Raw genomic sequence first — 15,175 nt, forward strand, 5'->3', positions numbered from 1 at the left:
AGAGTAACTGACTTTAGCTACCCGGTAACATGTGAAATATCTGAGATGAAAGAGGGGACCCTGAAAACATAGCTTTATACTTTTACAAAAAACAGACCTTCATTCTGTTGCAAGAAGTGATATAATCCCTAAACACTTAAGAGTCATTCTTAGAGAAAAAGAAGTAAACATATTGAAGTATACTGAGTTCTTTTGTTAATGGTGTCAAAACCTTCTTATGAGTCAGAAAGTTTCAAAGGCATTATTGTGTGTGTGACACATATATTCTTTGTCTGAAGTACGACACTGAATCCTCAAAATCTTAAGTTTATTAATTCTTATGTTGTCTTTTGGTAAGAGATACCCAGAAAATAATATCTACTTCAGCAAAATGACTGAGATTGTTTAGGAATAGCTTGAGTGAACCCTGGGGAAAGGTCAACTAATGTGGCTCATTAAGTACCGGGTCATAAAATGAGAAACCAAATGAAATTTGTAAGAATAAAGCAGCTCTGGAGCAAGCTTGTCATAGTCCCCTTGTTGTCCCTTTATAGGGACAGGCAACTGAGTTTATTACCAAAATTTATTTTCCTTTAAAAAATAATTTCCTTTCTTGTTTTTAAATAAGGGTCGACTAGCATTTATAATGCAGAACAATGTTTATTAAATGATATTATTATAATTAATTAATTAATTATAAAAGTGATACATGGTCTTACTAAAACCTTAAAACATCACAGAAACCTAGAGCACAGAAAGTAAAGGACCTAATCTCCCACCCCACATACCAAGATAAAAACTGTTATCAAATTTAGAAAAATGGCATTTTTATTGCAAGTTTCAGGCAAATGTTTCTCTTTTCAGTCAGCACATATGATAATATTTTGCACTTTTGAAGAGCCTAGTAGAGACAGATCATTCTATCCTGTTATTTTGCATGAAGTAAGACAAATATTTTTCATGATGAAAAATTAATCTCCAATATCACTGCTGCTTACTTAACAGTGATTTAAAACTACCTATGGAATAAATCTCCAAAAATGACTTTATGCACAGATAACCAAAACTATGGTCAACATACACTCATTGATGATATGAGGGTTTTGTTTTATTTTGGCTTGGCTTTGCTTTTGAGTCTATATCTAGGTAGTTGAGTCTATTCATTCATTAAGGTGGCTAAAGTGCCAGAGCACCTATAGTCAATCCAGTACATCTTTCCACATAGAAAAAACATGCTGAGAGGTCTGAGATGCCCAGGTAGTTGTGTCTATGTTCAATCTAGCTTTCTGGCAGGTCCACTTTTTTATCTCTCCCTCTACCTCCTACTTGTGCCAAGAAGTTCAGCATGCCACTGGTGAGAGGCCCTGTTATAATGTATGCCCCAAAGCTTGAGCAACTAGGCACATCACACAGTGATTTTTTTTCATAGAAACAGATGACACCAACAGATGCACAGTCATTATTCTGAAGCAAGGTAGGTCACCACTGTACCATTTCTTTGTTGCACTGAGGCAGGCAGGGTAGATTCAACCTACAAATTCTGTACTCAGGGTCCCTTATTCAGGAATATTGCTTGCTGCTTTTTTTTTTTTTTTTAAGAGTTGGGGGAATGAGTGAAATAAGTCAATTGGAGAAAGAAAATTATCATATGGTTTCACTCATATGTGGAATATAAGAAATAGTGAAAGGGACTAGAAGGAAAGGAGTGAAATGGAGTGGGGAAAAATTAGAGAGAAAGACAAACCATGAGAAAATCCTAACTCTGGGAAACAAACAAAAGGTTGCAGAAGGGGAGGTGGGTGGAGGATGGGGTAACTAGGTGACAGGCACTAAGGAGGGCACATGATGAGATGAGCACTGGGTATTATACTATATGTTGGAAAATTGAATTTAAATAAAATATTAAAAAAAGAGTTGGGGGAAACACCCTTCATTTCCTAATAAAACAAGAGGAAGTTGCAATTGGATTTTGCCACAGGGTCACAATTTCTGCCATGGGGGAAGTATATGAGGGTCAGAGTTCTCTCCTTACTAGACCATTACTTGGTGTTCTCTATAAGGGCTAAATTTTTTAAAAAAGATTTATTTATTTATTTGTGTGAGAGAGAAATAGAAAGTGTGCACACACAAATTGGGGGGAGGGGCAGAGGGGGCAGGAGAGAATATCCTTGCTGAACAAGGAACCTACCCCAGCTCTTTTTTCTATGTTTGCTTCTAGCAGTTTTATAGTTTCAGGCCTTGTATTTAAATATTTCATTCATTTTTGAGTTGATTTTTATATATGGTGTGAGAAAAGGGTCCAGTTTCATTCGCTGCATGTGAATATACAGTTTCCCATTCATGGTAAAAACTCTCAGCGAGTTAGGATCAGAGGTTTATTGTTTCAATTTGATAAATAGCATCTACAAAAAAAACTATAGCTAATGTCATAATTAATGGTGAAAGATTGAATACTTTCCCCTAAAATTAAGAACAAGGTAAGATGTTAGTTTCATCACTCTTATTCAACATAGTTAAATAATACAATCACTGCAGTAAGGTAAGTAAAAGAAATAAAAGGCATTCAAAGGTAGACATAAGACAGCCTCTATTTGCAGATGACATGATTGTTTCCAGAGAAAATTGCAAGGAATCTTTAAAAAAAATGCTTAGAACTAATAAGTGAGTTCAGTAAGGTTTCAAGATTTAAGATCAACATATAAAAATCATCACATTTCTGTATATTAACAATGAGTATGCGGAAACCAAAATTAAAAGCACAATATTATTTATAACCATTCCAAAGAAAATAAAATGTTTAGCTATGCACTTAACAAAACATGTAAAGGATATGCATGCTGAAAATTACAAAATTTTCATAAGAGAAATCAGAAAAGACCTAAATAAAGGGAAATATGTTCATGAATTGAAAAACTCAACACAATAAAGATGTCAACTTTTCATAAGTTGACATATAGGTTAATGAAATTTCTATCAAAATCTCAGCAAAATTGATTGATTGATTGATTTGAGAGAGAGAGCATGCATATATGTGAGTGGAGTGACATACAGACGGGGAGGGAGAAGGAGAGAGAATCTGAAGCAGACCCCACTGAGTGCAGAGCCTTATGCAGGGCTTGATCTCACTATCCAGAGATCATGACCTGAGCTGAAACAAGAGTTGGACTCTTCATTGACTGAACCATCCAGGTGCCCCTCAGGAAGCTTATTTTGTAGACACAAACAAACTTATTCTAAAATTTATATGGAAAGTCACAGGCCCTAGAAGAGCTTAAAAATATCCTGAAAAAGGAGAAAAAAACTGGGGAGAGTTAATTTATCTGATATTAAGGCCTACTATATACTTTTAGTAATCAAAACTGTGTGGTATTGGTGGAGAGTCAGACACATATAGAAAAATGGAACAGTACAGAGAACTTAGAAATATACCAGACAAATATAGATTTGGATAAAGGTACAAAAATATGGATTTTCTTGATAAAGGTACAAAAGCAATTCAATGGAGGAAGAAATAGCTTCTTTAAAAAATCATTCTAGGACAATTGGATATCCATATGCAAAAAAAAATGAACCTCAATCTATAGCTCATACCTTATACTGAGATCTATTCAAAATAGGCTGTAGGCTTAAATGTTAAAGCTACGAAACTTTTAGTAAAAAGCACAGGAAAAAATTTTTGGAATTTGTGTGAAGCAAAGAGTTTTTAGACCTGACACCAAAGCACAAAAAATAAAAGGAAAAAATTGATAAATTGGACTTCATCAAAAGAAGAGGATGAAAAGACACACTATAGACTGGGAGAAAATATTTGCAAACCACATATAAAAACTCTCAAACCTTAATAGTAATAAAATCCAATTGGAAAATGGGCAAAAGAAATGAATACACATTTCACTAAAGAGGATATAGGAATGGCAAATAAGCATATGAAAAGAAATTCAACATCATTACCACATAGGAAATACAAATTAAAACCACATGAAATAACACTACACACCTATCAAAATGGCAAAAGTAAAAAACTGTGCCCACACAAAATGCTGAGAAGAATGCAGAGAAACTAGATCACTTATGCATTGCTGGTTTCTAGAAGAAAACAATTTGATAGTTTCTTATAAAACTAAACATGTAGTTACTATAAGATTCAGCCATTGTACTCTTGGGCATTCATGCCAGTGAAATAAAAACTTATATTTATACAAAACTCAGTATATAAATGTTCACAGTGGATTTATTCATAGTGACCAAAACCTGAAAACAGTCCAGATGTCCTCACCATGTAAATGGTTAAACAAGCTGTGGTACATCTACACAATGGACTACGTACAAATCAACAGTAAAGATAAACGAAATATTGATACACACAGCAACTTGGGTGAATCTCTAGGGAATTATGTTGAATACATAACATTTTTGAAATGAAAAAGTTTTAGAAATGCAGACCAGATGAGTGGCTGCAAGAAGTCAGGGATGGGGGAGTGGTGGAAAGGAGGATGTGACTATAGTTATTAAAGGGCAACTTGACAGGTCCTTGTGGTGATGGAGCTGTTTGATGTCTTGACTGTTGTCTTGACATGACTCTCTACATGTGCAAAAATTATAGAACTGAATACCCACATACAAATACATACATGCCCACATAAAAATACTCTAAGAAAAACTGGGAAAATCTCAGTAAGATCTGTGGATTGTATCAATACTATTCTTTTGCTTGTGATAAAGTTTTCCAAAATTTTATCTTTTGGGGAAACTGGGTAAAATGTATATAGGATATTATTATTGTATTATTTCTTACAACTGAATGTGAATCAAGAATTATTTCAAAAAAATTTCAGTGAAAAAAAAAGCCATCGCCCATCATCTAGCCAATAGGTAGACTCAGAAATGTGTTGCTCTTCAAATTGAGATACTAGACATGCTCTCACTGTGTTTTGGTTTAATGGTACTCTTTAAATGACCCTTTGGATGGAGTCTCCTTATTTTATTTTCAAATGACTTAAAAATACAAACATCTGCTATGCTCAGTTGAAATGATTTAGATTAGGGATGGTTCTGATCTTTGTTGGACCAGTCATGTGACAGGTTCTGGTGCCTTTGCTGCTGTACTTCAGGATAAATCAGTTCATTTTCTCTCAGTTGTTTTTAATTGAAATAAAATGTTCATTATTTACTCAAGTGGTTGCTAAAGAGATTAATGAATAATTATTGGAGTACTTGACCTACTTGGAGGAAAGCTGCAATGTAAGCTGGTGTTATTAACAAAGGTTCTGTCCTTTATTGAAGCTTCTAAAAGCTTGGCTTTGACAGCTCTCTATAGAACAAAAGGCAATGTTTATTATTTTTATCACCTGTCTTGAAGGAGTTATAGTGTTTCCTCATTTGTACTCACAGAATTTTGGTAAAACACAGAATACCTTTCCTATTCTTAAAGACTAAGAAATTGCATATAGAAATTAAGAAACCCAACAGGCAGTGGTAGAGCTAGTCCTAGGCTCTATCTAGAATACTTATTAAGAACACTAACCTAGCACTAACTCTCTTTTCTAGATATTAAGGAATAATCTTTATGTAACTCACGAGAGAACTGTGATGCTATTTCATTAATATAGGTGACTTTGCTGTACAATTCAAGATTTAAATTTTGTTCTTGCAGCTAATTTATTTTTGAGTTACTCAAAGTGGTTTTAGGTATAGACTGATTGATTTTTGATACAAATTCACAACGCCTAACAGCTCATGTTCTAATTGTTTTCTCATTAATTAATTAATAGCCCTGTTCATTAAAACACAGTGACCTTTGTCTAATCTACAAGCTGTCTGCTGTGACCATTAGTTTTTTCTGGTTTTATGTCATCAAATGGCATTTTTGTGAAGATGAAATGCCAACATTATAAACCCCATGACATTTGCATCAATTCTTGAAGAGCTGTGGCTAATTAGACATAAAAAATTGGAAGTACTTACTTTATTCAGAATATCAACATAATCAATTTCTTGCTAATTTTGCTCCTTTGTGTGTATGTGTGTGTGTGTGTGTGTGTGTGTGTGTGTGTCAAAGTAACATAGGGCTAGCAGGCCAGCATGCCTCTTCACAGAATCCTTGGAGGGAAAGATCTGTGACGTAAACTGAGTCATAAATTTTAAAGAAAGGCAACAGTCAGAAGGGTTGCACTTATAATTCTTTGTAATTTGGAAAATTCTATGAGTATAATACACACTAAGGAAGTGAAATTAAGATCTAGAGATTGCTCCACATTTAAATCAGAATATGGAAATAAATACACAAAAGCAGGTCATCTTTTGGATATTTGTCTCCTCCAAGAACAGAAAAAGACCCTAAACACATGTTTACTGACCATCTCTTAGAGGCCATTATGTGCATCCATTGTCAATTTAACTTCCTTTCACATTTCTCCTTTCTTTTCAGGGTGGCATATTAACTATTAATATCCTAGAAGAGAATCTGAGAGAATGAATGTCTTCCAAAGGGACTGATTTGACTTGGGGTTGAAGATATGTCAATATCTTCAGGATTACACTTGCATCTAGGGAGGGGAGTGATGAGAATATGACAGAGCTTTACTAAGTTGCTTAGTAGACACTGAGTGGGCTTGTGCAGAGAAAGGGATATGGAACTAGGAATAGGGTAGGGATGGGGAGATCAGAACAAGGTGTGAAAGGGCATGGATGCTTCCTGCTTTTGGAAACAGTGATTGAGATGGTTTTGAAAACCAGTATCTGGGGCTGGCCTTTTTTCCTGTGAGGCTTAGGAAGATACCGATAGATGAGTCCATTTCAGGAGCATGAGGGAAGCCCAGTGCCCCCTAAGGTCTTTCCTTTTCCTGATGGATGATTCCTGAAACTTGTCTAGAAATCATTTATCCTTTCAAGTTTTTCACTCCTATTAAAGTGCAAATCTCCCTCTGAAAAGTAATTCATTAACCATATTTATATGCAATGTTCATTTAAAAAAAAAGATTTTATTGTTTTTTAAAGTAATCTCTGGACCCAACATGGGGCTCAAACTCACGACTCTGAGATCAAGAGTCACCACCAACTGAGCCAGCCAGGCACTCCTGCAATGTTCATTTATCCCAGGAGATTTTCACTGGGGCTTAGGGAAGGGAGTAGTTTGAAAATGTGTCATCCCAAATGGCTGATTTACACTTATTACCAAAGAAGGCAGTTGTCTGCAAGCCAGGAAGAGGGCCCTCATTGGAGAATAAAACCAATCATTACCTTGATCTTGAACTTCTAGCATCCAGAACTGTGAGATATAAACATCTGTTGCTTAAGCCACCCAGTCTATGTATTTCGTTGTAACAGCCCAAGCAGACTAAGACAAATGGCTTTGGTGCTACCAAGAGACTGAGAGTCACGTCAGGACTGGGCGTGTTTTTGGAGAACTTTCAGAACTTATTATTTTTCTTACTTGGGAGTTACATTTCTGCCCTGACAGCCACCCTTGCTTGGACCAAAGAAAGTGCTATAATACTGAGAGGTCTTCTGATTTTCAGAAAATCTGCACCTTCCCTCTTCTTTTAGGATATTTGCATAGTTTAGTATAACTATTCTGCAACATTTCTTTCATTTATAGCTTTTCTGCCTTTTATGAATTCCCTTTACAAATGCATACTGAGGGGCACCTCAGTGGTTCAGTCTGTTGAGCAACTGCCTTTGGGTCAGATCGTGATCCCAGTGTCCTGGGATTCAGCCCTGCATCAGCCTCCCTGCTCTGCAGGGAGCTTGCTTCTCTCTGTCTCTGTTTCCCTCTCTCTATCTCTCATGAATAAATAAATAAAATCTTAAAAAAATCCATAACTTTAAAAACAAAACAAAACAAACAAATAAAAAAACCCAAATGTATACTGAATACCATAACCATGCAGGATATAGAGATGGGCAATAAGTCTGTCACCCTTGAGTTTATAATCTGTTTGGGATGATGAGACACGCACACTAGAAAACTCACAAAATGATGTGCAGTTAGTGCTGTGCAAGGTGGTCCCTTGAGAAAGTCCTCACTCGTGGCAAGTCTTCTACGTAGGCAGTCCCTCACTAAATGTTTGTTGAAATTTCCTTCAGTTCAAAACTTCAGGTTCAGCAAAAACTAATTAGCATGCTGCTTTATCAATTCATTAAGATCAAAATTCTGAAAAAGGGCTAGCTAGAAGTAGAAAAATTAGAAAAAGTTAATTAGCCTATGATTTTTTTCTAATCTGCCTATTCAGCACTATTGCACTAATTGTAATTGGAGAGTGAATGGTTTCTCACTGCAAGACGTCTTAGTGTCAGTGTGTGCTTACGTTGATTAATTGAAGCTACAGAAGAGTAACAGTAATTACCTATTTTAACTCCTATGATTTATAGCACTGCACCATTTTGTTTTAATTTGGGGTCACCTGATGATACCTCATTTCTTTTTACTATCTTACTAGAATGATAGGACTTTTTGCCTGCCATTGGTTACAAAAGGTTCTTTTAAAAATATTTTTATTATCATCAGAAACAAAATAGACCAGAAGTAACCATGTGTACTCCAATGTTTTTAAATGGGTTTTGCTTATAAAATATCAATATCACTCGACATAGCAAATATTCTGACTAAAGAAAGGACTACTAGGGCCATTATGAACTCAAGTACCATCTCCAGCCACCTGGTCCAGACAAGCAGTATAGGATTTTATTAAATTCCTGACAAAGAGTATCATTGATCTTATTAAGGTAGGATTATATCATGAATTTGCAATGACCTAAAACTTAATCATACATAAGAAAATAACTGCCATTGTAAGTCAGATTCCTGGTAGGAACACTAACAAATACATTAGGAGGGACAGAACAATGCATCTCTGTTACAATGACTTTAAGTAAGGCATTTGTACTCAAACTTCCTCAAACTCCTTCGATTGTTTATTTTTAAAGATTTTATTTTTTATTTATTCATGAGAGACAGAGAGAGAGTCAGAGACTTAGACAGAGGGAGAAGCAGGCTCCATGTAGGGAGCCTGATGTGGGACTCGATCCTGGGCCTCCAGGATCACGCCCTGGGTCGAAGGCAGACACTAAACCACTGAGACAACCAGGTATCCCTTTCCATTGTTTTTTGAAACCAATTTTAACTACTCTATGCCTGGTAAGTTGAAGTTGACCACACTGTTTCTGGTCAATATGGACAAGAAAGGTTCTTAAGACAGGCTGGGAAAAGACAAAGAAACTGAGGAACAGTTTGTTCCTTTATCTGAGTATGCTTCTGGTGGAATCCTCAAATGTTTTAGTTTTTGGAGGAAGCATAACTTCAGGGAGGAGCCAGAGTGGCTACTGCTGCAGCCAGTGTTTTATTAACTCAGTAGTGAGGATGGCAGAGGCTGTGGTGATGGACAGATGGAACTCTGAACACCTCAACTGTTGAGGTGTCCAGGGGGGAAAATATTGCTTGTTGGGAGACTGTGAAAGCAGGAGGCATAATCTGGAAGAAATAGAAAACTTTGGGACCACAGCTTTCAGAGGAGGAAAAGTGATGGGCAGGGGGATTTCAGAGTCCAGCACAAATCAGTTACTACCTTGTTTTCTTTCCATGTCCACAATCTATAGATTGCACTGCAGACCTCTATATGCTACTGGGAAAAATCACCACACTTTCTTGGGTCATCTAACCCATGTTTCTTCTAGGCTTCCTGATAGGACAGGTGTTATTTTTATTTTTAAATTTTTTAGAGAGAGAGAGAGAATGTGAGCAGTGGTGGTGAGGGACAGAGAGATAAGGAGAGAGAGACTCTTAAGCAGGCCCCACACCCAGCACAGAGCTCAACACAGGGCTCAATCTTAGGACCCTGAGATCATGACCTGAGCTGAAATCAAGAGTCGGACTCTTAACCAACTGAGTTGCCCAGATGCGCCTGAACAGGAGATATTTTGATTTGAAATGGTCTTGGTTTCCTCCTCTCTTACCCCTTACCCATAATTGTTTTCTTTTATAAGCATCAAAATGCATTTTGTTACCTAATGTGTACATTTTCCGCATTACCACAGTGTGTGTTATTGGTATTAGTGTACTCTGTGGTAACAAGAACAATATCCTTTGGTGAGTGTTGAGAGGTAAGAAAACACACCTCACTCTGTGTATATTGTATACCCGCTAACACACAGACTTGTATGTGCACTTGCACAGAAGCTTTCAGAATTGACATTGGGATTCAGTCAACAAGGCTCGTGTACAAGAAAAGGAGAGACAAAATTCTAAGTGTGAAAATCTACAAAAAACTATTAACAAGATCTACTACCACAAATTGAAAATGTGTATCAGTCCAGTACAATCCCTGATAAATATAAATTGTTAACTATCCCCAAAGTATGTAAATCGATGGCACTGTAATAATATTCCATTAATGAAACTTTCTAAATTGGAGGAAAGTTTGAAGTTATCTGACCTTTCTAACATTCAGATCATAAAGAAAAATAAAATCTATACAAGATCACTTATTTTGATAGCTTCAGTTTTATTAACCATGGGAATCTTCATGGGAATCTTTCATCCTTTATGAAATCTGTCATGATTCTGGGATATTTATTTATGTTCCTAATTGTTTCTAGTTATCCATCAATATCATTCAAGACTAGTCATGCTATAAATCAAGTGTACTCTTAAATTGAGTAATATCAAGGGCTTACTCATTGATAAATTTAAACAAATTTAATGAGCTCTGCTGCCAGTGAGCTCTGCTGCCAGTTGTTCATTTGAACCATTAAATAATAGATTAGGAATGAGTATGTCTTCTACACCTACTGGTTTAAAAAAAACTTAGATGAAGATAAAATGAGAAAGCTATTTGGGAAATTTCCAAGTATTTTAGAACACAATTTTTATGATCCCTAAGCATAAGACATAGCACATGGCAAATACTTATCAATTTGCTTTGATGGTGAGTTATCCTGACTGCTAAATCCAAGAAATATTGGAGGTATCCCTTGTTTCTATTGTAACCTATTTTTGTGTTATGTTATTCACCAAGTCATGTTCTGATCTTAATTTGTTTTTCTCAAGTTTCTCTGCTGGAGAGAAAATGACTTCTCTTGCTACCTCTAGCCGTTATCTCAGAGATGGTTTCTATTGCACATAAACCATTACTCTTTTCTGCCCATAATAGTATTTGGAATGCAATTTCTGCGAAATGTCTCTGCTCACATCATCAACATATGTTAATTAATACATCACTGACTTCTTGTCACCCATTACGCACACCTGCCAAACAACCTCTCATCAGTGATGGCCTCCTTCTGCAAGATGAATTGCCATCACTTGGACTGATTTGGAAAATTACTTAGTGTAGGAGGGAACTGATCTGTCACAGTCATTTGAAACCCTGTTTTGCTCTCCTGCTCTTTTATTTGGTTGTAGACTTATTCCTACCTGGCAACACGACACTTGATTTGGAGACCATGGTAGTAGTATAATGATATATGAGAGGATTGATTCACAATTTTAACTAATAAAGTATTCCATACACAATTTGTGACCAAAGTGGTGGAAATACAGACTTATGCATTGACTTTACAGGACATTAACAAAAAGTGGGCTCTGAGCAAAAATAAGTGTATATTAAGAAGTAAGGTTCTGCCTTAGAAAAGAATGCATTGGAGAAAGTGCACTCCTTACCATTTCTAAAGCAGCATGGGATGTCTGAATAGATGTAAAGTGATATAGCAGTGTCAAGTTGACCTTTTGTAGAATCTAGACAAAAGAAGTCTCGGAGCAAGGTGTGCTGAAAGTAAATTTACTCAGAGGGGGCTGGGGAGGTGTTGGGCTGAATGGAAAGGGAACAAGGAACCACAGAGGTGGATTCTCCTGTTGAAGCAATGAGGGCTCTGGGAAATTTTCTCAGTTGAAAGGAAAATGGCTCTCCTCGTCTGTGTTCCCTCTTATCACCCTTGCTTGACTTCCAGACTAGTCCATGAAGCCTCCTTGGAGGAAACGCTGTCAGGCTCACCTCAAGGCAGCCTGACTATGGAGGCGTGCACATCAAGGTGTGCACATCATAGCCTCTTGTCTTGGCCAAAACCATTTTTATAACTTCTTCCATTATTTTACTCTGCACGTCTGCATAGTAAATGCTGGCTCAGCACAATCTTATCTTTTTAAAGAGCACAAATACAATTCATTACTTCCATTTAGATATCCCTAATTTAGAATTTGTGATAATTCCACTGAAGTTTGGGCAACACTTATTTTGTGCCATTTATTAAAAGAGGATTTACCAGGCAAATTAAGAATAGAAATGAGAGGACAAGGGAAAAGGTTTAACATATTGAAAAGGAAACAGTTTTCAAGATCCTTAATAGTACTTATTTGCATTGAAACAATTAATGGAATAATTACAACTAAGCCATCTCATTAATTAAAGAAAACTCAGCAGGATCCTTACTTGGCAACACTTTGTTAGCAGAGATTCCCTAAGTATTGACTCAATGGAAAACTGGTAAGAAATATGCCTCCTCCCAAATTCTAATTACCCCCTTTCAATCATCTTAAATGTTTCCCAAACATTGAGGTAAACATTACAATAAGCTATAGCTAGCTGCATAAATTAGTGTACAGATACATGTCAGTCTGTGCTATTGGTATATCCAGGATCCTGTGATCACTGACAGCAGCCTCCAGCCTAGTAGAAGCATGGAATGCTGGATCCGAAGGAAGGGTATATAGCTCATCCCATGGGTTTGTGTGTTCTGTTCTGATCTTTTTTCTATCTTTCTTGTGACCTGATCTGGTAGAGAAGCCTACTTGCCTCTCCCTATCTGAAATGAGCCCCTAGATACCTAATAAATTGCAGGTGCTCCTTCCTAGGAAGCAGAGGGCCAGCACAATGACTTGATTTGGTCATTCTCAAACACTGGGATCATTAATTTAGTCATAGTAGGATGCTTAGGACAAAGTGCAGGAAGTGCAGATTCCACCATGTTTCATTAATTCACTTAGCAGAGAGCAGAGGTTTGGAGCAGAGGGGCTCTGGCACTTGCGAGTTCTGTGACTTTGGGCAATGTAACTTAACCTCACTGGGCCTCAGTGTTCTTTTCTATAAAATGGGAATAAAAATTCCTTCTTTATAAGGTTGTTATCAAGGTTTAAATGACCTAATATTTGTATAGTGCTTACAACAGCATCTGACACGCAGAAATCACTTTATAAGTGCTAACATGAAGTCATTCATCCGAAATTTATTAAGTGCTTACTGCATGTTAGGTCCATTTCTAGATGCTGAAGACACAGAAGTGAGCAAAGAGTAAAAAATTCCTATACTCTGGATGCTTCTAGTAAGGGAGGTAGATGGTAACATAATCAACATATTTTTTTTAAAGATTACTATTTATTTATTTGGAGGAGTGACAGCAAGAGTGAGAGAGGGAGGAGGAACAGAGGGAGTGGGGAGCCCAACCTGGGGCTCGATCCCAGGATCCTGCAATCGTGATCTGAGCCAAAACCAAGAGCTGGATACTTAACTGCGTGAGCCACCCAGGCTGCCCAATAAATAAGTACATCTTGTAGACATTAGAAGATAAGTGCTATTAGGAGTGATAAAGGAGGGTAGAGGTGCTGAGGAGGGCCAGTGGATGTCCAGCCTTAAACAAGAGAATTGGGGTAGGCCTTTCTGAGCAGCAGGTTGTTAAAAGAGTAACAAGCCTGGTACAAAAACCCCCAAATGTGCATGAGGAATAAGGAGATAAGGTGGCTGAAATAGATGGAGTAAGTAGAGAAGAGTAGGAGGTGAGAATGGAGGGGAATGGAGGGCCAGATTGTATTTAAGGGTCATTGTAAGAACTCTGGCTTTTCTTCTGAGAGAAATGGGAGTGTTCTCCAGGACAAATGCCTCAGGAAGAACCAGCTCGCTTTCTGTCTCCTCACTATAGCTGTTCTGGTCACTCACCAGGTTTTGGTTAAAGATGGGAAGTCTTTCTGAGAGGAGCTGGGTGCCCACTGACAATGCAAGAAGCAGGGCACGGAAACTGGGACAGGACCTATATGTCTGTCTTTTCTAGGCAAGAGGACGGGAATGAGGCTGTAAGTTGAGAACAAGGTTTTCCCTGATGTGCTAAAGTAGAAACTTGAGGCTGTAAATATATGATATCATATCCTCATTAGATGATTTCCATAATTATCAGAACCTTCAAGTAGATGCTTTTCTGCTCAGTACCAAGTGCCAACCCACAGTTCTTCATTCCTAGTCTTCAATGTGGCCCTGAACTGACAAGCTTCCAAGAGCTTCCACTCTGAGGACATGGAAAACAATGTTAGATTTGATATGATTTACTGGCAGTAAAGGAAAGAAGAACAGCAGATACAGAAGGAATAATTTTATATTTAATTTTTATATATTTTCTTTTTTTTAAAAGATTTTATTTATTTATTAATGATAGATACAGAGAGAAGCAGAGACATAGGCAGATGGAGAAGCAGGCTCCCCTTGGAGAGTCTGATGTGGGACTTGTTCCTAGGACCCTGGGATCACAACCTGAGCCAAAGGCAGATGCTCAACACTGAGCCCCCCAGCGCCCAATTTTTATGTATTTTCCAAGATAAAATTAAATGGAAATTTAGGACACTTAAAATGTTTTTATTTATAAGTTTATAGGACATAAGACCTTACAATGCTTGCTTATCCTGTTCTTCTGCTTAAATTCTTCTCCCTGGGGGGATCCCTGGGTGGCTCAGGGGTTTAGCTCCTGTCTTTGGCCCAGGGCGCAATCTTGGAGTCCCAGGATCGAGTCCCAGGATCGAGTCCCAGGATCGAGTCCCGGGATCGAGTTCCGCATCGGGCTCCCGGCATGGAGCCTGCTTCTCCCTCCTCCTGTGTCTCTGCCTCTCTCTCTCTCTCTCTATGTCTATCATAAATAAATAAAATAAATAAATCTTAAAAAAAAATCTTCTCCCTGGGAATCTAGAGCATCAATAATGTTGTAACAGTTTTGGTAAAATTGCCATTCTTTCCTTCAAATTTGATAAATACCTGGCTCAGAAGACTCAAGATAAGATGAAGATAGTGAGGATAGGATCATTCTTTACATTTCTGACAACTAAGCCAAAGTTGGGGAGAAGATACTTCAAATTTTCCTTATTTTTGACTTTAGGGTTACATGTAAAGGAGTGACCATAAAGTGAAAATATTATTAAAGAGGCTCGGGACAAAAGTATTGTCTTCCT

At 37.3% G+C, this 15,175-nt stretch overlaps 1 protein-coding gene across 3 annotated transcripts in view; it reads right to left on the reverse strand.

The window, feature by feature from the left end:
- KCNQ5 (potassium voltage-gated channel subfamily Q member 5) overlaps window positions 1-15,175 on the reverse strand; it is a 499,459-nt gene that overhangs the window by 136,861 nt on the left and 347,423 nt on the right. The window lies entirely within an intron of this gene.

The sequence above is a fragment of the Canis aureus genome, chromosome 7 (assembly GCF_053574225.1).
Source record: "Canis aureus isolate CA01 chromosome 7, VMU_Caureus_v.1.0, whole genome shotgun sequence".
Lineage (NCBI taxonomy): Eukaryota > Metazoa > Chordata > Mammalia > Carnivora > Canidae > Canis > Canis aureus.